This window comes from Castor canadensis, chromosome 10 (assembly GCF_047511655.1).
Source record: "Castor canadensis chromosome 10, mCasCan1.hap1v2, whole genome shotgun sequence".
NCBI classification, from domain to species: Eukaryota; Metazoa; Chordata; class Mammalia; order Rodentia; family Castoridae; genus Castor; species Castor canadensis.
In genome coordinates, this window is record NC_133395.1 from 139,753,199 (window position 1) to 139,775,938 (window position 22,740).

Sequence of the window (22,740 nt, forward strand, 5' to 3'; positions counted from 1 at the left end):
GTAGTTAAGAGGCAATGGGACATGGCACTGATAGCATCAGATACAAATAAAGGAGCCAGTGCAAAGAGGCAATGGCCTGGGGTTAGGGGACATTGAGCTTTTACATAGAAATTGGAACATGCTGGTTGAAGCTGCCATGTGGCTGTTAGGAAACAATTGCCTTCACAAGAGCAACTGGAAGTGTTTGAACTTGGATTAGGGAGTATTTGTTCTTCTGATGGAATTGAGTTAGTATATTTGAAACAAGAGCGGCTCTCTACCTTAGGTATGACTAATGCCACCAGGCTGCCAGTCAAGCTCTGGTTCCATGTCATTTCATTTGTTCTAGAAGAAAATGTCCTCCTTTCTTCACTTCAGACATACCACTTGTCCTCACTAGGGCTACACAGAAAAAGTGCCCTTGTAATTACATATCTAGATTTTAATATTTTTATTTTCTCTCGTGTGAACACAAGTGACACATCTAAGTTAGTTTGGTCTGTATTTTACAATGCATCAAATTTTTTACGTTAAGCCATTTCGAATACACTCATTTGGTTGCCATTTGTACAGGCATAAATTCAATCAACAACTAGTTCTTGAGCATTCATTAAAGGCAGAATAGGAGTGTTCAAAAATTAATAAGCCATAATGTCAGTCTCTGGAAAATTGAAAGTAAAATTGTGTAGCAGAGAGCATTTGTCAACTTGGGTCTTCTGGCATCCTTCATCTCCTTTTAGTAATGGACCCTGTTCTCTTTTGAGAGGATCATCACCTCCCATGCTTGCATATATGATTCCCATCCCAATTCCAGCATGGAGACATGTGACTCACACTAAGCAATCAGCTCCCTAGATCTTCTAAGATGCAGTGATTGGTTTGGAGATGACTATGTGGCAGTTTGTCCTATCAGGAGGGACTCCAGGATTTATATAGGACCTTTCAGGGAGAGCTGCTTTCTTATCTTCTCTTGAACCTGCACTAAGTGTGATTTTAGCTGGAGATCCTGCTGCCATGTTGCTTCTATGAAAGGAAAATGTAGCCAAAACAGAAGACACAGAGCTGAGGAGGAAGAGATGGAAAAGGAAACTTGATGACATTGTTGGCCACTCTGAACAAAAATTTACCTCTTTCTAGACATTTTGGTGATAGAGCACAATAATTTCCCTTTTATGACTAGCCATCAAGAGCTAGTTTTTCTGAAAAACAGAAAGATGCTTAACCGATATGAAGTTAAGATGATTTTTACTAATGAGGAATTTCAGGTGCTCACCAATCCCATGAGAAAACAATATAATGCAGTTTCTGACAGATTAAATGTGTCCTTTGGATGCAAAGACAGAAGTATGGAGCATAGGATGACAGATGTGGTTCTTGATCTAGGTCTCAGCTAGCCAGACCTCAATTAGAATATTCCCCAATTCTGGGTACTTCAAAACACAAATGGAAGTTTTCCAGAGGAGAAAAAGGAGGATGAGGCAATTTCTGAAAACTATGTCACAAGAATGACTGAAATACTTGAGATATTTATCTGGGAGTGGGGAAAAAAATCAGGAGAAAGAATAATTTCCTATTCACAGGTTTTTAAATGTCTAAATGATTGGGGCATTTTAAGAACCACCCAATCAATAATTCCAGCCTCTTGCCTTATTTCCAATGTGTTTCAAGCCAGCCTTTCACTTTTGACTTTGGCTAAAGGATTTAAAATCTGACAACTTGCTTTGCTGGTCTGGGAAAGTAAGCCTCAAAGAAAAATTCATCAATGCTACTTGAAAGCTAATTCTGTTACAGGCAGCACTGGATGTCGCCCATTCATCCAGGGGTGCCTGGTCTCATTCATCACCCAAGGTAACAGTGCAGAAGGAGCTCTCATGGTGGCACAGTCAGATTCCTTAACACACTGATACTTAAAGTTGATGCTGGAATGTAACAACAGCTGCCCAATCGATGCAATTACAGCTGGACCCATAGCTCTTCAATATTATGCAACTGAATAGCACCTTCAAGCATTAGGGAATTTATTTAACAAACATTTTTGGAGTGTCTAGGGATTGCAGGACAGTCTGCAGGTAAACTCAAGGTGCTGGGTATACAATTCAACAGGATACAATCTATGCCCTTAAGGAACTCACCAGTTAGTATCAGTGATGCTACATACCCAAGATAACGGTATGGCAGAGGAAGCACCTAGGCAGTGTGAATGTCTCTTCTCCTCTTTCACATGCTCTGGACAGCCATTGTTAATGACATGATCATCTTTACCAAGTGTGGCCTCAGAGTTCTCACAACAACTCCGTAGGCCGCTACTATTAACCAACCAGGTTTCATTCCTGAGATGAAATCTACTTGCCATACCTGAGTTGGAATTACAGGAAAGAGAGGTTGGCCTCCACAGCAGAAATTAGGCAAGGCATTTGCAGTGGCACTTGAAGAAGAGCTCAGTGGCCTGGTACCATTAAGTGGATGGATGGATGGGTCGATCGACCATGGATCATAGATCCACAGATGCATCCCTGGAGTGTGTATTTGTCAATGTCAGTTATGTTGTCATCATCTTTACTTCCCCCTGCTAGCTAAAGAAGAAATTTTTCCAGTCCCTTCACTTTCTACGCTCTACAAAAAGGATACCTCCATTGCCACAAATCTTACTCCCAATCTTTGGGATATTAGAAGGAAGATAAAAAGAGAAAGAGCAAAAGCAAAACCATGTACATACTGGTTCTTATGTGGAAAAGACAGTTAATGAATGACACCACCCCCACCACCCCCCACACACATCTTCTCTGCATGGGTGGGATGGAGTGGGGGCAGAACATCTAGAATGAAGAAGATAGTTTTTCTTAGATATGGTAGTTAGTCCCAAAATGGCACTAGACTCAATAAGAAACACAAAATCACTAGCACGCCCTCATAAGTTCTACACAAGAGCTAGGCTGAGATCAGAATCATAGCTTAGGCTGTGTTTCCTCAAATGTAACATGAGCCAAAAACAACTCATTTTCTCCAAATATTTCATGGTCTTCCTTGCATTTTCCAGTCTTTTTGAAACTTAGGGTTTGAATCATGGGAACAGCTTTTGGCATGTGATCCTCTGTGCTGATGCAAATAAGAGCTGGTATTTATGCTCCAGTTCTCTCTTCCCTCTCTAGTGATTAGAAATCACACATTGTACATATTAAGCTTAACACAGTGGAAGAGGCTGCCACAGTGAGAATCCTACCTTTGATGTATCACACAACTCAAATATGAGGGTTTATTAGTTACTGTAGCATTGCCTAGTATATTCTGACCAATACCTAACATCAGTCTGGTCCTGAATTACATGGATCATTCATTATCATTATGATAATGATGTGAAATAAATGTTAAAAGTCCTCATATTCCTTCTGTGACTGCTTCACCTTCCACCTTCATCGCATCATTCCTTGCTTCTAAAATATGTAAGCGTTCACATTATCAGATGTCTTACTCCCCCACTGTCCCTCTCCCTTTTCCTCTCTCTGTCCCTCTGTCTCAATGTATAGACATATATAAAATCATACTTTGAATATATGTAAGCCAGAAAATGCAAAGAAAAAGATATTAACATCAATATTTATCTGCTTCAATCACTGTTTTTCCTACAGGCACAGTATTAGAGGATGATATGTTTTAAACATGGTTTTTCAGAGCAACAAAACACTTACCAAAGCAATAAGAGGAGAAACAACTGATATTACATCTATGCATGAATAGGAAACTGGCATAAAGTTTAGTATCCTGTTTTCAAGACAGTCCATTTAATTTCAAAGAACACTTACAGAAGTGGCTTGGATGATAGATCATTTTTATTTCAGTAGCTCCAGGGGTAAATTTTAACTACCCTCTCTTTTTTTCTATTAAAAAAGGACACAGAAAAAAAAAGAAAAAACTTAATTTTTTCAACCCTCTAGCATAAGTATTAAGGATAGTCAGGAACACAAAGAAAGAAGAAGAAAAAAAAAAGAAGAAAAAACCTTTGGGCTATTATATTGTTACAATTCATCAATACTGTCCCATAAAATTTTTATGTGACACCTCAAGATGTGATAAAAGAGTCATAAGTTTAAAATAAAACTGTCCCTCTAGTCCCCTTCTAATCAATCTACATGGGAAGCTGTGGCAAATATTGTATCTGAATTCTGATAGAAAAATGGAAGTAGATTCAAAGGAAAAATGACAGAGAATAAAGAAAAATATGTATCTTAAACAAAACCATTACATCATTCTTGAGATCTATACAAAGATCTGCTAATTTTCTACCAGTTTTATGTCAAATATTATAAAAATCATAATTGTTTCTCTCACTGTTCCATCCATAGAACAACTTCTTCAAACCACTGTTGGAAATCTCAGTAGCTGGAAGCAGCAACGAAAGTTTGACCATTTTCTTTTTAAAAAAATGCAGATCAAGGTGGCAGACTTGTTTGACTTTATAACTTTGTTAAGCAAAGTGTTCCCACAATGCCTTTCTGTTGGGGTGGGGGAACCTGAAATCAAAATGTCATCAGCTTTCTCCACCCACCCTCCCATTTTTTCTAATCTTCTAGCAAAATTGCTGGTATTAAAAACAACGGCAGAATGTTTCAACCTTATTTCTATGCTGCTGTTCAAAAAGGTGGCATTTGGTTAATGTCAGCATCCAGGCATCATTCACATCAGACACTGTGGTTTGTTTGGTTTTTTTCTCTTTTTAATGTAGAGTTTTACTTTTCTAATGACAACTAAGGTTCTCCCTCACAACCACAACCCACTCAAAAAATAAATCTCCAACCTCCCACCCTGGGGTCTGCAGGAGAAAGGAGGGCTGAGCTCCTGCTCAAGAAGCTCTATTTTTAAAAACTCTTATCTCCTATTTCCCACTTCTGTCTTCCCCACTCCACGGGGACTCTGCCCTGGAGTGACAGGCTCGCCCCTGTTTTCCCACCAGCTGCATCACTACTTAATCAAGGGAACTAATCAACTGTGGAGTTCATAATGGATGCCAGCAACAATTCCTGTGTGATGATTGATGAGTCTAACTTCAGACTTAATGCCTTTGTTCAAAATTAGATGAAATAAAATCAAGATTAATACCACATATTTTTAAAGCTATTTGATGGCAGTTGTAGTAAGAATAATTCTCTCAAGATACCATACCACACTGGTGAAACCAGAGGTGATTTTAGGCAATGCCTCAACAACTTTAATTACCGCTTTTTTTATTATGTTTACTTTTGTTGTGCTGAGGATTGAACCCAGGCTTTGTGCACACTAGGTAAGCACTCTAGCACCAAGCTATTCCCCCGGTCTCTCTAACCATACATAGTCTGATGTGCATCAGTGAGAATCTTCTATTTACGATGTCTGATGCTGGTTTTCCCTTTTTGCAATTTTTTTTTAAAAATTAGTCCTCCATGTTTTTGCATGGGTGCACACATATGTTGAATAAATATCTACCCACCCCTCTTTTGCCAAAAAATCAAAACTACTTACAGAACCATTCCTCTTTCTACTTCTCCAATCCACTCCGTTAAAATAAAAGTCAACAAAATGCAGATTGCCAGTAGACAATCCCTTGAAGCAAGTGTCCCCTTCCCAGCCCTTGGTGACTCCATGCAAAGCAGGGGACAGGTCCTTGCCATAGATCTTTGCTCTGAATACATCTAATTTGACTATTTAACCTGGAGCGCTGCAGATATGTGCTTCATTTACAATCTTCTTTGTTCCCTCTATTTTCCTTCCTTCCTCTTTTGATTAATCAACAATGCTTCATAGTAATAATCTCAAATGAGCATCTTGACAGATCACAACCATTAAGGACTTTTCCACAGAGAAATGTACTTGCGATGTTCCTCAGGTTCCAAGTGAAGGAGCGGGGGAGCTGTGGAGAAATCCTTACAGTTATAACAGGAAAAACTCTTAAGACTAAGAACATTCATTTCAACTTGATGGGGAAAGAGTATTTTTAAAAAATTATTAAGTTCTTAAGACAACAAAATCACATTATCGCACTAAAAAATTGAGCAAAATGCAGAAAGATCTTCTGCATAGTAATAAGTAACCATATTATCTTCATTTTAAAAAAAAAACCTTCATTTGGCCCCCTAGGAATAGTAATTTCCTGAGAATGTAGCAATTACCCTTTTCTATAAATCCCTCTTCCATTTGCATGATTTAAATTTCTTAGCAGCAGGCACTAGAACCTATTTAGGAAAGAATCTCAATTGGGAAGGGTCCTAAAGAGGAAAGGGTGGGGTCTAAGTAGAAACTGGATTTATCTTTTCCAGGAATTGCCAACAACCATCCTCTAGAACCACTGCTGCTTCTGGAGTGAAAATCTGCTTAATGACACCCCAGTCTGTAACATTTGCCAGTAACTTTGTGTTATTAAAAGAACTTTGGGTTTAATCCTGTTTGTGTCAAATCATCAATTTCCTATTAAGTCCCGGGAAGATCTCCTTCTAATCCCTCCCCAACTGTATTAGTCAGTTTTCTGTTGCTACAACAAAATATCTGAGCCTGGATACTTAATTTTTAAGAGCCATTTATTTACCTCACAATTGCGTTGATTAATGGGGGTATGAACCTGTATCCTAGTAAACGTCCCCTTAGCTGTGTTTCAGCATGGCAGATGGTGTCATGGCAGGAGCAAGAAAGAGAGAGAACACAGCAAGACCACACACAGAGACAGCTTTCCTTTAACAAGTCATTTGTTTGTTTTTGAGACTGGGGTATCTCTATGTAGCCTAGGATAACGTGGAACTCACTGTGTAGCCAAGGCTGGTATCAAACTCAAAATCCACCTACCTCAGTCATCCAAGTGCTAGGATTATAGTACAGGCCACCATACCCAGTTTAACAACTCATTCTTGAGGGAATTAGCTCACTAAGACCAATATTAATACTTCCCAAGGGTGGTACCCCCCAATGACCTAATCACCTCTCACTAGGCCCCACCTCTTACAGGTTCTGCAACATCTCAACACTGCCACAGTGGGGACAAAGCTTCCAGGATATGAACCTCGAGAGGGACTAAAACGGCACCCCAAGACCCATTGCAGGGGGAGGGCTACGGATGGGGCTCTGTTTTTTCTTCCATCCCTGCTCTCTTGGATGGTGATGAGGTAGAGAAAGCGGGGGGAGGGAAACAAGCATATCGGTCCAACTACCCTGAGGCTGGGCTGAGCCTGGTCATAACCACTGACTCATTTCTGTCTCTGGACTTGAAGATCAAAAACCGGGGCTCACAGTGCTTCTGTTGGGGTCGCCACCCCACTTCCTGCCCAGCCAGCACCTCTGCTCCTGAACATGACATCTAAGGTCCTTCACAATGTGACCCACACATCTGTCCAACATCAGCACCTGCCCTACACGTCTCTGTGCTCTGGCTCCACGGAACCTCTGACAGTTCACTAAACACATCAGTCTCTGTCCTTCCTCCAGATTTCTCCATATTCTTCCTTCCCCCTTCTCTGCTAAGTTCATATTTATCAACCCAGGTGGTCTTGACATGTTCCAGTCATCCGAGCAGGTGCAGGGCAAGAACATCCCTTCACCAAGTTCCCAGAATTCTGAAACAAAGGACCTTGTAGCTGCAAGATATAAAGCCAGGAGAAGAATGGAAATATACAAGGGTTTTTCCTAAGTCATCAAGACATACAGGGGATATTTTCCCCCTGTTTTCAGTATATTCCTTAATGTTTTATAATTCTTTTGGAACTAAAAGCCAACTCAAAATAATAATAGGCCAGACAAAAAAAAAAGCCACTAGGAAAATACTTCAAATTTCTTTCACAAGTCCCATCATCCCCACATAAATGAAACTGTTTCTTTAAAATAAGTAAGCTATGAAAATGATGCAGCAGAACAGATGCCCGATTGTTGCACTGAATGTCACTTCACTGAGGACACACACACACACATACACATATAGTACACGCACTGATGCATACCCACCACACACTCATATCATATGCACACATATACATTGTGTATGCATACATATACACACACACATGCACATGTATACTGCATGTACACATGTGTACACACAGGAATTATCAAGACAGCTTTCATATGCTGACTTATGTACAGTCTTCTAAGTAAAAATTACAAAGTGATGCTTCACACTAAAATCAAAATGCAATGATCAGATGATATTAAATCACCATATTTTCTGCCAAAGAACAAAGCAGTAGAAAACACTCCAAATTTATTTACATAACTCAGTGACCTTTTATAGGAGTGAGGAGTAATTGTTTGGAATAAAATTGTCTGTTGTGTTATTTATCCCCTCCTCTCTCTAAAATAAATAGAATATATAGAAATAATCCAAAACTTTGGGGAAAAGACGTGCTGTAACTAAATAGAGTACTCCTGTTTCCTTTCTGAAATGACCTTTGCTTGAGGTCTCATGACATATCTTTAAGGAGAGTGACACAAATCAAAAGTTGCTCTGGGCTTTCACTTTCCTCAAAAGGTTTAACAAAATTTCCATAATGGGTTCCTGGTGGCAGAGAGGCTGGAGTCTTGGGAGAGGCTGGGGAGCTGAGTATCTTCACCTGATTAGACTTCCACCATCTTGGCACCCCAGTTCCTCATAGGACAGATCTGGCACTTCCGACTAGACAAATCTCCGCTTTCCATCTTGCAAGGCTTCCTCTGCTGAACAACTGGACAATTTCTTCTAACAAGGCCAAAAGAAACAAAAAGATTTACTTTAACTAATTTTGTATTAGAGGCAAACAGAGACTTTAGGGAAACACAATGGTTGGGTGGATTGTTATAAAACAATAAAATATACACTGGCTATCACCAGCTTCCAGAAAATTACACTCCAGACCTTTGTTCTGTACCATGATCGGAAGGTTGCGAATGTGCATATGAGACCCTCCACATGGAAAGTCACAGAACATGCATTGAAAATCTACTGTAAGGGGTTTTGATGTAGCTCAGTGGTAGAACACTTGCACAGCACAGACAAAACCCTGGGTTCAATCTGCACGAGAAAACAATACTCCACCTAGAACTGCTAGTGGGCTCTCCACCACTCTGGAGAAATGTTTTTAATTCTCTTCAAATTGTGATTTTTATTCACAAATTGCTCATGTAGATAAGTGATTATTATTTTTTAAAAAGCACAAATTTTTCTTTCAATGGGAATTTTGAATTTGGGTAGCACGGAGCCCATGCAGTGGAATTGGACCAAGAGTCTGAGAGCAATTGGGTGAACAGAAGCCCCAGCTCTGACAGTAACAAAATGCTCTATTTCAGGTAGAAAATCAGTTTCTCTTGTCTTCAATGTTTCAATTGTAAAGGTGGATGAGAACTGGGGTGTTTTCAAGTCATCTTGAACTAGTTGAGAAATCCTTTGCTGAAATGAAATCTTACACCAAATCCCATAACACAAATTAACATGAGACTGTGCTACTCTGGTTGAAGGGAAGAGGTCGAGGAAGGACCCACTGTGTGGATTTTCATGGGTGAAGAAAAGTCTTCATTGGAACACATCTATGGCCATATGTCTATGCAATAGACAGACAACTGAAAAATATTACACAAAGGGAATGGAAAACCTGGTGGGTTGAGCTTCCAATAGTCATTTTTCTGATCATGCAGTCAATGCATAGTATAATGACATCACCTCCTTTCTATGGGAACATTGTCCCAACCTAAGGACCTTCAGAAAAAGAAATCCCAAGTAGGAACCTCATGTGACCCATGCCCAAACTACCGACTGCTCCGTTATGCAGTTAAGGCCTTTCCCTACAGTCCAAGGTGAATTCTAGATGGGAACATAAAAAAAAAGGAGCAAAGAGTGAGAAAATGAAGAGTCTACAAAGAGAATACAAGTTGCCCAGGGACATTAAGTCACTAAAAAGCCAACAAAATAACCTACCTGGGAATCTGAAAACTCCAAGATACAAAACCAAAATATAATATTAGTGATAGCAAGAACCCAGGAGATCAGACCTCCTAAAACACACATAGGACATGGGCTTTACCAATGTCTGTCGAATATTCTTATCCATCACCCAGATATGAAGAGACACGGCTCTGACCACTCATTAATGACTGCATTGTCGTCAACCATTTCACGCCCACCATTCTTTTTTAATAAGCTGACTTTGTCAGTGCTTTAATTTTGTAATTGCGGTCTCCTGAGAAGTGCCTGTCTCAAACCTGTCATGTATAATCTACTGAGGGGGAAATTCTCCTATGCATAAATATCTTCAATACCTTCCCATCTAGTCTCAAGATTAAAGACACTGACCATTCTAGTGCAATATAAGGCATTAAGAGCCCTAAGAATATGTATCTAATTATATAACTATGAAGTGATGTGTGTGTGTGTATCTTTTAAATGTGTAGGCAGAATTAACAGCCCAGACTGAGTTGCATTTCAATGAATCCTGGAAGCAGCTCCTATTTGAACTGATTAGTAATTATTTCAAAGGCCCCGTAATTATCATGATGACTAATTTAATGAGCACCATGACCAGTGTTCACATCCTTCCCAGTGGGTAGGATTTTTTTTTGCCCCTTGTGTCTTGGTCTTATCTCATGAGATAAAAATGGTATTTTCCTCTCTCCTCTGGGTTTACACAGCCTGTCTGTCATATCTGTGAGCACTCACCATGTAATCATGATGTTGGATGCTTATAGTGTTGTCAGTTGCTTTTCTCTCTGGATGGCTACCCTACCAGACTGGAAACCTCTCAAGAGCTGAGATAAGGTCTTCTTTGTCAGAGTCTCTTAGCCTAACATAACATCTGGCACATTTTAGGTTCTTTTCACTTCTAAATACTTTAGGTAAATGTTTGTTGTGCTAATTCACACATGGCTTTGCTGGTACCACAGTGCCTATTCAAATTAAGAGCAATGCTTCCAAACTAAAAGTCCTACAAAGCATAAACCATATTTTGTGTCTAAATATCACAAATGCCTAGCACAAGGCCTAACACACAATAGTTGCTATATAAATGCTGCTGGGAAAAAAGAAAAGATTCCCACTAGGAAGTGAAAAGTCCATTTGGTTTTATGAAAATACAATAACTTCAACCAAATGTGCCCTGGATTTAAATCAAGAGTTTATCAGCTTTTTTCTGCAAAGGGTTGGTTAGAAAATATTTTACATTTAAAGGCTATATGGTGAAACAACTCGAATTTGTGGTTGGAACCAAAACCAGCCATAAATAATACACAAATGAATGACTGTGGCTACATTCTAATAAAACTTTATTTATAAAGTCAGGTTACTGGTCAGATTTTCTTGACAGCTATAGTTTTCTGACTCCCTAATATGAATGAGAGGGAAAAACAATAAAGCTTTTTATAAAGTAATACAATAAAATTTCTGCAGACTTTGGTACAAAAAAAGGAGTGTTTACATAAGGTAATGAAAGCAGTTACTATTCAGGAAAATAAGTTGAAGTGGACTATACAATATCAGAATTTAAAATGACAGGATACAATGTAATCATAAAATGAACAAACCATAGCCACCAATGCCACTTGAATAAGTACAATGTGTTGCAGCATAAAGTTGAACTAAAGAGACAGATCACAGATATATACACAAAAAAATGGCACTAAGTAAAAAGGCAAACTCCACAGTGGGAAAGAAATTTATGGTTTTCATAATGAGTAAAAGCCATCTACCCATTACACAGACATACACATGCACACGCATACACAGACATTCTATCTATCTATCTATGTTGATAAGGAAAAGATAGCCCAAAAGAAAAATGGAAGTGTACAAGAGTAAAAATTTCACCAAAAAATGTATAGCCAAATGGCCAATAAATGTGACAATATGATCAATTTCATTAGGAATCAGGAACATACCTTAACCACGAGCTACCACCGTGCACCCACTAGGATGGCTATAATGCCAAGCCCTGGTAACAAGGACTGTCTTGTGCTACCCAGCAGCGTGAATCAATCCAATCCCTTTGGAAGGCAGTAAATCACCCTATTTACATTTAAAATATACTCCTAGAAGACACCTAAGAAAAATGCCTACAAGTGTGACAAATACATTGTTAAGAGTGCATAACAACATTATTTGCTGGGAACAGCTAGAAGCAACTCACACCTCCCAGCAGTACAATGGATAAGCAGTCACACAATGGAACACTCTACACCAATGATATGAACAAATCACAGTTACACTAAACCTGCACAGCTCACATACCTAATATTGAGAAGAAAAAAATAGTCAGATGCAAATGAGCACACACAAAATATAAGTGATTACCTGTAGGGAACAGAAGGGATGATGATTGAAACACAGGTTTCAATCCCTACAGAGCTCTAGCTCTGTAGTCCTGGCCACTTGTCTCTTGACCTGTGGTTATACAGAGATTTGCTTAATAAACATTTATTAAGCTGTGTGTTTATGTGTGTGTAGTTTTCAGTAGGTGGCAATGGTTTATAATTTTTTAAAAAGGCTTCACATTGCTTGGGGCTTGCCATCTGTGAAATAACAGATCTTTAAATAAAAATAGCAGCTTTAGTATGGTTTCTTGTTCTTTTCAATGGTTTTATTGCATCTTAAAGGGTGTGTCATATCCGTTATAGCAAAGGTAATAAAATGTGATTTCAAAGATTGAGTCATGAAAGGCCTCCCCGCTTCTGTCCAATTCCTCTGAGGTGGTCGTCCTCAGGGTGCTCCCTCTCACAATACAGCCACCATACTAAGAGAGGCTCAGGCTACCCAGAGAGGCCATCTGGGTGCTCCCAGAGAGAACTCCAGCTTAAAAAAAAAAAAAAAACCAGCCTTGGAGTCATCCAAGCAATGTGAATGAAGAAACCTGTAGGGACTCTGCAACCCTAGCCTCTGGAGTCTTCCCAGAGTCCACCTCTGAACAGAAACAAACCACCTGCTGTGCCCTTGGAAATCCCGAACCCACGAAACCATGAGCACAATAAAATGGCTACTGTTGGGGTGCCATTAAATCATTGATATTTCTTATGACAATGACAACTGGATTGGCCACCTTAACTCCATTTCTACTGTCATAAGAATTTGATGAAAATAAGCATTTCCTTAGTATTTTTGAGGGTGATGGGTGAGAAGGGTTAGGCTCAGAGCAATGATGTGAATTGTTCAAGGATGTACAGTGGAACCTCAATTTAAACCTGAATCTATCTGCCTTGGAATGTGTGAACTGTCTGAATTTCCTATAAACTGGATATCTGTGTCCTCCAAAGTTCTTATGCTGAATCCAAATCCCTAGTATGATGGTATTTGGCAGGAGAAGGACTTTGGATGGTGATTAGGGCATAAAGGGAGGGTCTCGTGATGGGATTAGCACCTCAACAGTGTATCTCAACAGATACAACACACATATACTTTCCCTCTTCCATGTGACACAGAAAGAAGGTGCCCATCTGCAAATCAAGAAGCTGCCCTTCCCAAACACTGGCCTGCTGGCACCTTGATCTCGGACTTCCAGCCTCCAGAACTGGAAGCAATAAACATTTACCATTTAAACCACTTAATCTAGAAATCACTACTGAGAAGTGGAGGGCTGCTAAACACTTAAAGTCATGGAAGTGGCTTTGGAAGTGTACAATGGGTAGAAACTGGAAGAGACTGGTTTTGAAGGTTCACAGATAGAGGAATTTTGTCTCACAGTGGACCATACCTGAGTCTTACGCATCTCTGATTTTATTGATACGTACATAAGACTTTGGACTTCAGACTCTGGAGATTATACTGGTATATGTTAAGCATTTGGGGGCTGTTGGAATGGAATGAATGTATTTTGCATATGAATTTTGGGAGGGTAAGGACTAAATGCTACAGTGAATGGGTCCCTCTAAAACTGGTAATCTGAAATAGCAGCCTGAGCTGACTACCACAAATGACATTTTGCCTGTCTTTCAGATAGGGGTCCATCATCCCAACCAAAAAATACCATTGAAATGTGTGTGGCACAGATAAGTTTCCTCAATACTAAATTTGAGCCCACCAGACATTCATAAGATGACTAATGGGGTTTCACACAGGCTTGGTCACATAATATCTCTGGGTCATGGGCAATTTTCCAAGCCTGTTCCTCTACCTGGGAACCTAAGCTACCTGTCACCCAAGACAACATGACACATCATGGTATAATACCTGCTTGTGACTACTTTTGATGGTTTTTATGATGATTTAAAAAATGATGGTATAATGAAAATTAAAGATAATGATGCCAGCTGACAGGTTGCTTCTTGGGAAACTGGCTAGTTTTAAGAATGTGAAATTCCCATAACACTTAGTTTTTTCAGTGTTCCTACAACCCACTTGGTGAATGCACTCAGTAAATGGCAACACATGACGACAGGCTGTATTATTATTGACGCTCGGGGAAACGATAAAAGCTAAAGTCGCATCATTCTGAGATGGCCACAGCCCCAAAATGAGGGAAGAAAGGAAGTAAAAGAAGGATGAGTGAGGTGTGCCAGGGGATGGTGGTTTCTGTGTCCCTTGGTGTCAGGAACCAGGCCACTCACACAAACACAAGCATCAAATTTCCAGAATGGTATCCAAATGTTCTCTTTTCAGCCAGCAGTCTCTTAGGACAAATATTTCCCTCAACTCTGCTCTTTCCACGTAATTGCTCAGAAAAGTCTCAGAAGCCATCAGGACAGCCATGTAACCCTCTGGGATAGGACATGAATCTAGGACCCTTCAAAGAGTCACAGGGGTGTTAGAAACTCAATCATGCAGTCTCAATTCATGAATTTCCTACTTCCAGAAACTACCAGAGTTCCTAATATGCTGGTGACTCAGTGTGACTCATCATTTCCGCAGGACACCCAACAGAACAGAATATGGGGTCAAGAAACAAATCGAAGAGAAATTCTATCTCTGGAAGAAATGGGATGATGGGAGATCATGTTCTGAAGTGACTTCCACAGCTCTGCACAAAGCAGCACACATAAAAGAGCTAGAGAGTGGGGCTGGAAGGTACTTCCCTGCACAGCTTCTGGGTAGGCGTGTTCTACTTCCAAGTCTTTTATTGTATTCTGCCTCTAGTGGGGCAGGGAAAGTTGCTTCAGAACTTGCTCTGCCACCTTCTGCATTTTGTGGGGACTGAAGGAGGAGGAACAGCCCTTAACTCACACGGGGTTCCTTTGTTGGTTTTGAATTTTTGTTAAATTTTTTTTCTGCTCTGGTAACCAAATATAGTTTGGTATCAAGAGATGGTTGGTTCTTTATTCACATATTCACTGGAGCTCAGGCTAGTGAAAGAGACAGGCTTGGGCCTCATGGAACTCCTGGTGTCATGATGACAACAGTGTCACTAGGCACTGAATGGGGCAACAGTGTCACTAGGCACTGAATGCTGTTAAATGAGAAACAGAGGTGACCCACTGTCTACTGCAAATGCATGTTCCCCTTCATGAAGCAGTTGCCTACCTTCCTAGCCCCCTTTACAACTAGGTAAGGTCATGCTTGCCATGCTCTAACCAAAAAAGAAAAACAGGAGAAGTGATGCAAACTACTTCCAGACCCAGGACATGAAACTTCCTTCATGATCCACTGTGCTCCCTCTCTTCCCACCTCCACTGGCTGGATGGCAATGTCTGCAGAAGGCCATCATGAAGGACCCTCTGTCAGCCTGGGTCCGTGCATGGCTCTGTGTCCATGCCCTCTGTGGAGGACACAGACTGGCCTCATCCCCTGCAGTGACACACCACCCTCACTGATTGGACTTACACTCATGGAAAATAAACTGTGGTGCAATTAAGCAACTGAGACTGGAAAACTTAACCATTATCACAGCTAGCATTCTATTAACTAATCAGTCAGCATCTTCTAGTCCATTCATGCGTCTATTCACTTGTATGTGTTTGACATGCTTGGTGATAGGCTGCTATTGGCCAGGCAGAGTTCTAGCACTAGCGACACCATGGTGGGGAAGGGGATAGAAAATAAATAAACACATAATATGCAGATTATTGAAACTGGAATAATGCACTGAAGGAAAAACAAACAGTATTGTGATCCAGTAGTTAAGATGTCTCTGTGAGCTGTCGATTTGACCTTCGACCTGACAATTTAATGGAGTCAGCCATGCACACATCTGGGCTATGTGCATTTGAGCCCTGCAGGCTGAAGAAACAGCAAATGCAAAGACCGCAGGTTAAGAAATCACTAGGAATATTCTAGGGGCCCAACCGAGGTGAGCATGCTATACACGCTAGCCAGGACAGGAGACAGAAACCAAGACAGCTCCAACAGTGCCAAGGGCATCCAGAGGTGCCCTCACCCTTCTCACAACCTTCCCGACCACTGTACCAGGGACAATCCTGCTGCCATGTAGTCCCAAGGCTTTGGTCCATTTGCAAGGCTCCATGTTTGTGGCCAAGGCTGCCTGCCCCTGGCATGGAATGACTGACCGTCAAAAGAATATTTTTGAAGCAGCAAGCATGATCCTAGAATGTCACTTGAAATCATCTGTTTCAATCAGTGAATCATTTAAAAAAACAAACTGGGGATAGTTCTAGAGGTTTGAGTATATTTCCAAGAATCTTGACCTGAGGGTTTTAGAAAAGCAAAAAAAAAAAAAAAAAAACACATTGCCAAGTATTTCTTTATAAAATAAATAAATAAAAGACAAAGCAATAACAATAACCTCACTACAGAGTGTTTTCTCCAGTAAGGGAAGAGGAAATTGTTATAGTTTCAATTCGGGACCTGGGGACTACATTTGGTATGAACTCTTCTGCCCTTACATGAAATATTGAATTAATTTCTGTTATCCATTGGAATGTGTTACTGTCTTATTCACTGTGAATTACCCTGGCTAGAAATATTTTCTGGGGTTTTTTCCTCCTTCAGATTCTCCTGTGTCAATAGCCTAGGGGATAAACTGTCTGATTTAGTTATAGAGAAAATCACTGTTTGTATTTGATGCCTATTTTTTCCAAAGGACAAGAAAAAACACTCTCACCACTATCAGCTTGTTTCTAAGAAAACAAAGGTACCATTTCACTAAAAATCTACCACACAGTACAATAAACAAGGTTGCTCTGAATTAGGATGGGGCACGTTCTAGGAGTTGAAGGAGAAGCGGACAAGTGAAGCTGGAATGAAAGAGAAGTACTGAGTGATTCCAGATGCACACTCATCCCAAGGGCAAAGGGAAACAGAGGCTCTTACCTAAAAAGCCCTCCCTAAGGAAGAAGGGCTGAGAAGAGTTGGAGGGAGAGAGGTGAGTGGAGTTAGGAAACTGGATTCTGGTACTGAACCCATTCCAAAGTGACACTGTGGAACCATCACTGTATGCCTTCTTCTTCTTCATCAGTCTTAATGGTCCAGGGCTTGCCAGTAATGTTTACTGAGCACTGTGACAGTTAATTTTATGTGTCAATTTGGGTAGGTCATGGTACCCAGCTATTAGTACAAACATTACTCTGTATATTTCTGTGGAAATATTTTTGTGTGGGATTAACACTGTAATCAACAAAGGTTAAGTAAAGCATACCTCCCTATACAACTCAACCTCACTCAATTGGTTGAAAACTTAAAAAAAAAAAAAAACTATTTCCCAAGAGATAAGGAATTTCATCAGTATATTGACTTTGAAATTGAACTCTATTACCTGAGTTTCTGTCTACCAGCCCATCCTGCAGATTTGGGATTTGTAAGCCTTCTTGTATAGAGTAGACTTGACATGAGTACAGCCATCTTGAATCATAACTACCATGACTGTCTCATAGTAACTATAGTCAGTTTCTTCCTGCATAGTTTCCCAGAAAATGATAAATAGACAGGACCACTAGAGTGGTATATGTAGCTTTACAACTGGACTCTGGCTCCAGGGACATGTCTACTCTTTGATATTAGCTTAAGGTGAGCCAGATACATTCCAACAAGAATAAAATCACTTTTGTCCTAATCCGTATATAAGCCCCTCCTTGTAACCCAAATTGTAGGGATCCAACTGGTCATGCTGCCACGTAAGACCACACTTCCATCAGTAAGTCCCCCAATAAACTGTGCTCTGTGAAACCCTAGATCTGTCTTGCTCTCTCTTTGGACTCATGCACCTTGGGGCTGGTTCTCATACAGAGAGGTCTGCTGGCTTCAGAACAGTACTCAAAAACATGAACCAATAACATAGATAGGTAAATACACACATGTGCACGCATACACACATATTCTATTGGGTCAGGTTATGTGAAGACCCTAATGCAAGCATATATTTTGTACCTGGTATCATACTAAACACTTGAGGTTTACAAGGGAGAAAAAGACAAATATCCTTGCCTGCTTGACCTGTGCAAGTAGACTCACTAGGACAGGGTGCTAGTGCATCTTCCAAAGAAAGGACTGGCCCTAGACTACTCTTATAAGAGAACCACAAATCCCAAAGAATATTGTGTCCACTCAACGTGTATTGTATCACTGGGTCTTTGGCCATGCCAGATAGTTTATGCTCACCAGGTGATTCATGGTGAAGGCTGCTGTTTATTTGCCCGGGGCCTGAGCCACACTGCATCAGTTTGACTTCTGGAGATGAAAGGAAATGCTGAAGACTAAGTAGCTAAGGTTTGTGACTTGGGCAATCCGTGCTTAGATGGCTGACCCCAAATAAAAGCCCTGGACATCAGAGCCTGCATTATAGTTTGAATATGAAATGTCTCCTACAGGTTCATGTGTTAAATGTGTCCCCAGCTGGTAACTGGGGGAGGTTCTAGAAACTTTGGGTGGTGCGGCCTAGTTGGAGGAAGCAGGTTACTGGGGACAGGTCCTTGGGGGCATATTGTCCCTGTGTCTTCCTGTGTCTCTGTTTCCTATCTACTATGGGGGTGAGGACCCTCTACCACATACCTGCACCACCATGATGCCCGGCACCACCACAGACCAAGAAACGGTGGAGCTGGTCATGATGAACTGAACTCTCTGAGACCACAAGCCAAAATAAATTCTTCCTCCCTTGGGTTGTTTCTGTCAGGTATTTTGCCACAGTGACATGAAAAGTAACTAACAGAGAAAGCTTAGGTGAGCTTCCTTGGTTAGGAATACTTCAAACGTGTTTTCACACATTTATTGCCAAGAGAATTAAATACTGTCCATATGACTCCACTGGGAAACGACAACTAGAAGCTCATGCCTGGTCTCCCCTAGATTCTCTCCTCTGCACCTTTTTCTTTGGAGTGTCTCAATCTGTATCCACTCTCTATAGTAAGCCATAACCAAGAATATCCTAGCTTACTGGACTTCTGTGACTTCTAGCAAATCATCAAACCTGAGAGTGGCCTCAGAACCTCCTACATAGTCAATAGTGTTTATTGAGCATCTACTATGTGCTGACACTTAAATATTTGGGATTTATGAGGAAGCAAAAAGAGGCAAACTCTCCTGCCATCTTGGGCCTTATGATCTTGGGTATGTCTGTGGGGGCTGTGTGTGGCAGTAGAGTGAGTGCTCAGGTTCCTTTCCTACTGTTGGTGCCCAAAAGTCAGCTCAGACCATGAGTAAAATGAGAATCAAAGATGTGTTCCAGTGGTCAAAAATAAAGAAGCAACTAAAATCAAATCAAATCCCGGTGTGATCATGGGCCAAACAGAAGAAAGAGATGTCTTGCTTTACTCCGTTCCCTAGACCCTCAGACCACTCCTGGAATGTGTCTAACTGCATTCAGATATCAGGGCCTTTGCACACCATCAGCAGACCACTGACAAACTAAAATGCCTTCGAGGGACAGTGTCTACAAGGACAAACTTGGCCCAAACTGTGCTCCACGGTGAACACTGGAAAAGCATGTAGATGTTTAATTAGAGTAGTGGTTCTCAACTCAGGGGGCTGCTGCCCCCTAAAGGATATTTGTCAATGTCTAGAGAGTCTTTGGTGGTCACAACTGGGAATGTGCTATTGACATTTAGTGGGTAGAAAACACAGGAGCTGAGTATCTACCATCGCACAGGGCAACACCTCTCAGCCAAGAATGGTCTAGCCCAACCCAGCAAGGCTCGGAGTACCTCGGAAGCAGAATTCAAATGAAAACTCCTCGCTAGGGAATCTTACATTGCAATTAAGACAATATATCTTGTCTCTCCTTTAGCAAATAACTTACCCAAATGGGAAGTAAGAAGAATAATACAATTATTATTTATTATTATATCTACCATTTTCCAGCACTTTCTATCAATCCTTCTACCTCCTCACTATGTTTAATCCTCCCAAAAAAGAAAAAAGTGAAGAGCACAAATAAGAGTGAATTCAGTCAGGTGTGATGATCGCACTTGTAATCCCAGCTATTTAGGAGGCAACGATCAGGAGAATTGCAGTTGGAGGCCAGTGTAGGCAGAAAGTTAGCAAGACCCTCTGTCGATCAATAGGCCAGGCATGGTGGCCCTATGATCCCAACTACTCAGAAGCCATGAGTAGAAGGATTGCAGTCTGACGCCAGCATTAAACTAGAACAAGAGTCTCTACCTGCAAATTAAATCAAAAAAGGGCTAGGGTTGTGTTTCACATTGTAGAGCACCTGCCTAGAAAGCACAAGGCCATGAGTTCAAACCCCAGTACTGAGAGAGAAAGAAAGAGAGAGAGAGAGAACTCATAGTTGCTGAGGCAGCTACTGCTACTGTTCCCACTTCACAGAATGCATATAATCTCTGAGTTTAACTCCAGCACCTAAAAAAAAAAAAAAAACCAGCTGGCTTCCATGATTATGAAGTCTGTTTGATCTGCAAACTGGAGACCCAGGAAATCTGGTGGTGCCATCCCAGTGCAAGTCCAAAGGTCTAAGAACCAGGAAAGAAAGGTGTAAATCCCAGTCCAAAGGTAGGAGAAAACCAATGTTCCAGCTTAAGGAAGCTTTTGGTTCAATTCAAGCCCTCCCTGGGCTACGTGACACTTCCCCCGCCCCCTATTGGGGCAGGAAGTCTACTCTTCTGAGTCCACCAGTACTCATGGCATTTGTCACCACCTCACAGATACTCCCAGCGATGATGCTTAATCTGGGCATACCGTAGAGCAGTTGACACATGAAACTGACCTTCACACTGAGAGTTCCAGTTACTGCTCTATTCTGTCATCTGTTCTTCCTGATAACCAAGTCCATGTTCCAACTACAAAAAAAAAAAAGCAAGTCTAGAAGACTGTTATTGAGGACCAAGCAAAGCAATGGTGCTGCCTGATGGAGGATCACACTGAATGCCAAAAGTTGCCTTTCCTGAGAAATCCCTCATTATAAAACCTCACCATGCTTCACCCTTCAATCAGGGAGACCCAGGGGAATGGGTAGTTGGAGTCTCATTTCCCCGGGCCTAAACTTCAGAGCATGTAAAACAGGATGATAGCCTATGAGGACGTGCAGCCTGGTGCAAGTACTAATAGGATCCTGTTTATCAGTCGGGGTACCAAATGAAAACAGATCCAACACTCAAGGTCAATTCGAAGAGGGGGTTCTTTGTAAAGGGATGGATCCCAAACATCAAGGGGTAGTGCGGGCACCTGGGCAACAGCAGTTAGGCTGTCCAGATGTCTGTGAGCAAAGTGAGGCACAGAAAGGGGTGGGTTCTGGAATGCAGAAGAAGTGAGAGCTGTGTGCAGGGCCTCTGTATCACAGGTGGCCACAGAGGCAAGAAGGGAGTCTGGGAAGCAACCTGGTCTCACTCTCCTCCCTCCCCTGCTGGGCTCCCCATTGACTGGCTCAAACCAGAAAAAACACCCACCCATACCCTTCCCACAGGTCAGCCCCCAGGGGCTAGAAGAGGAGAAATGTCTGGAAGAATGATATATAAGTCAGCCACAGAACACAGGAAAAAGGTCTAACTTCAGTGGGACCAGGAGGGGAAGAAAAGATAGTGTATTTCACATCAAATTGGGACCTGTTTGAGATACAGGTTCTTGTTATTTCTAGACTGGAGCTTTGCATGTTAAAATATCCTTGCCCTTGACTCAGTACTCCCACTGATACACCTACAGGTATCTCTGTAGTAAAACATCCATTGTAGCATTATGTATGGCACCAAAATTTGGAAAGTTAAATGCCTAACACTTAATAAACTATAGTACATTCCTATGGATGAAAAACTTCATACTCGTGGAAAATCATATTGAAATTTATTTAAAGATATGAAAAACGCTCAAGACAAAATTAATGACAAAGTATCAAGTTCTAAATTATATACTGTGAAACCCAATCCTAGAACATAACCTGCATGTGTACCTAATAATGCATCTGAATTAAGTCAAGAATGAAATATACCAAAATATTAGCTGTGGCTGACACTGGCTGATGGCCTTACTGGTGAGTCCTACCTCTGTTAACTAAGGGAACAGGAAAAAGAGGACAGAATAATGTATGCCAGGCATTAGTACACTTCAAATCAGCAAGGAAGACCATGTTTTAAATTTCATGTGGGAACTTTGTACAATTCTGTAAGGCCTCTGGGGTCATATCAGAGAACCACTAACAGGAAAGAGCCTCTTCCCAGGATGGGAAACACACGATTATGAAAATTAGTAAAAATTACAAGTATCTATTATTTCCTAATGTGGTGATTTAAAGTCAAGCTTTAGTTACTTTAAACAATAAACTCAAGTGAAAGGCTCTTTTAAAATGTATTCCTCCCACTCTCATTAAATGACACCATTTACTGTTTGTTGGTCCCCAAAGCCAATTTTAATTTGTAGTAACTAGAGCTTCCACATCTGTTTTTTTACTAGTGTATATTAGCTGTACAAAGGAGTTTCACCATGGCATTTACACATGAAAATATTGCACATTAATCAGATTAACC

General features: G+C 40.9%; 1 long non-coding RNA gene across 1 annotated transcript in view; it reads right to left on the minus strand.

Moving 5' to 3' along the window:
- Window positions 1-2,852: 2,852 nt before the first annotated feature.
- The window catches only part of LOC141411538 (uncharacterized), a 104,456-nt gene continuing 84,568 nt past the window's right edge, over window positions 2,853-22,740 (minus strand). Inside the window, exon 3 of the long non-coding RNA XR_012436371.1 lies at window positions 2,853-8,665. This is a non-coding gene — a long non-coding RNA (uncharacterized lncRNA). The remainder of the gene's footprint in view (window positions 8,666-22,740) is intronic.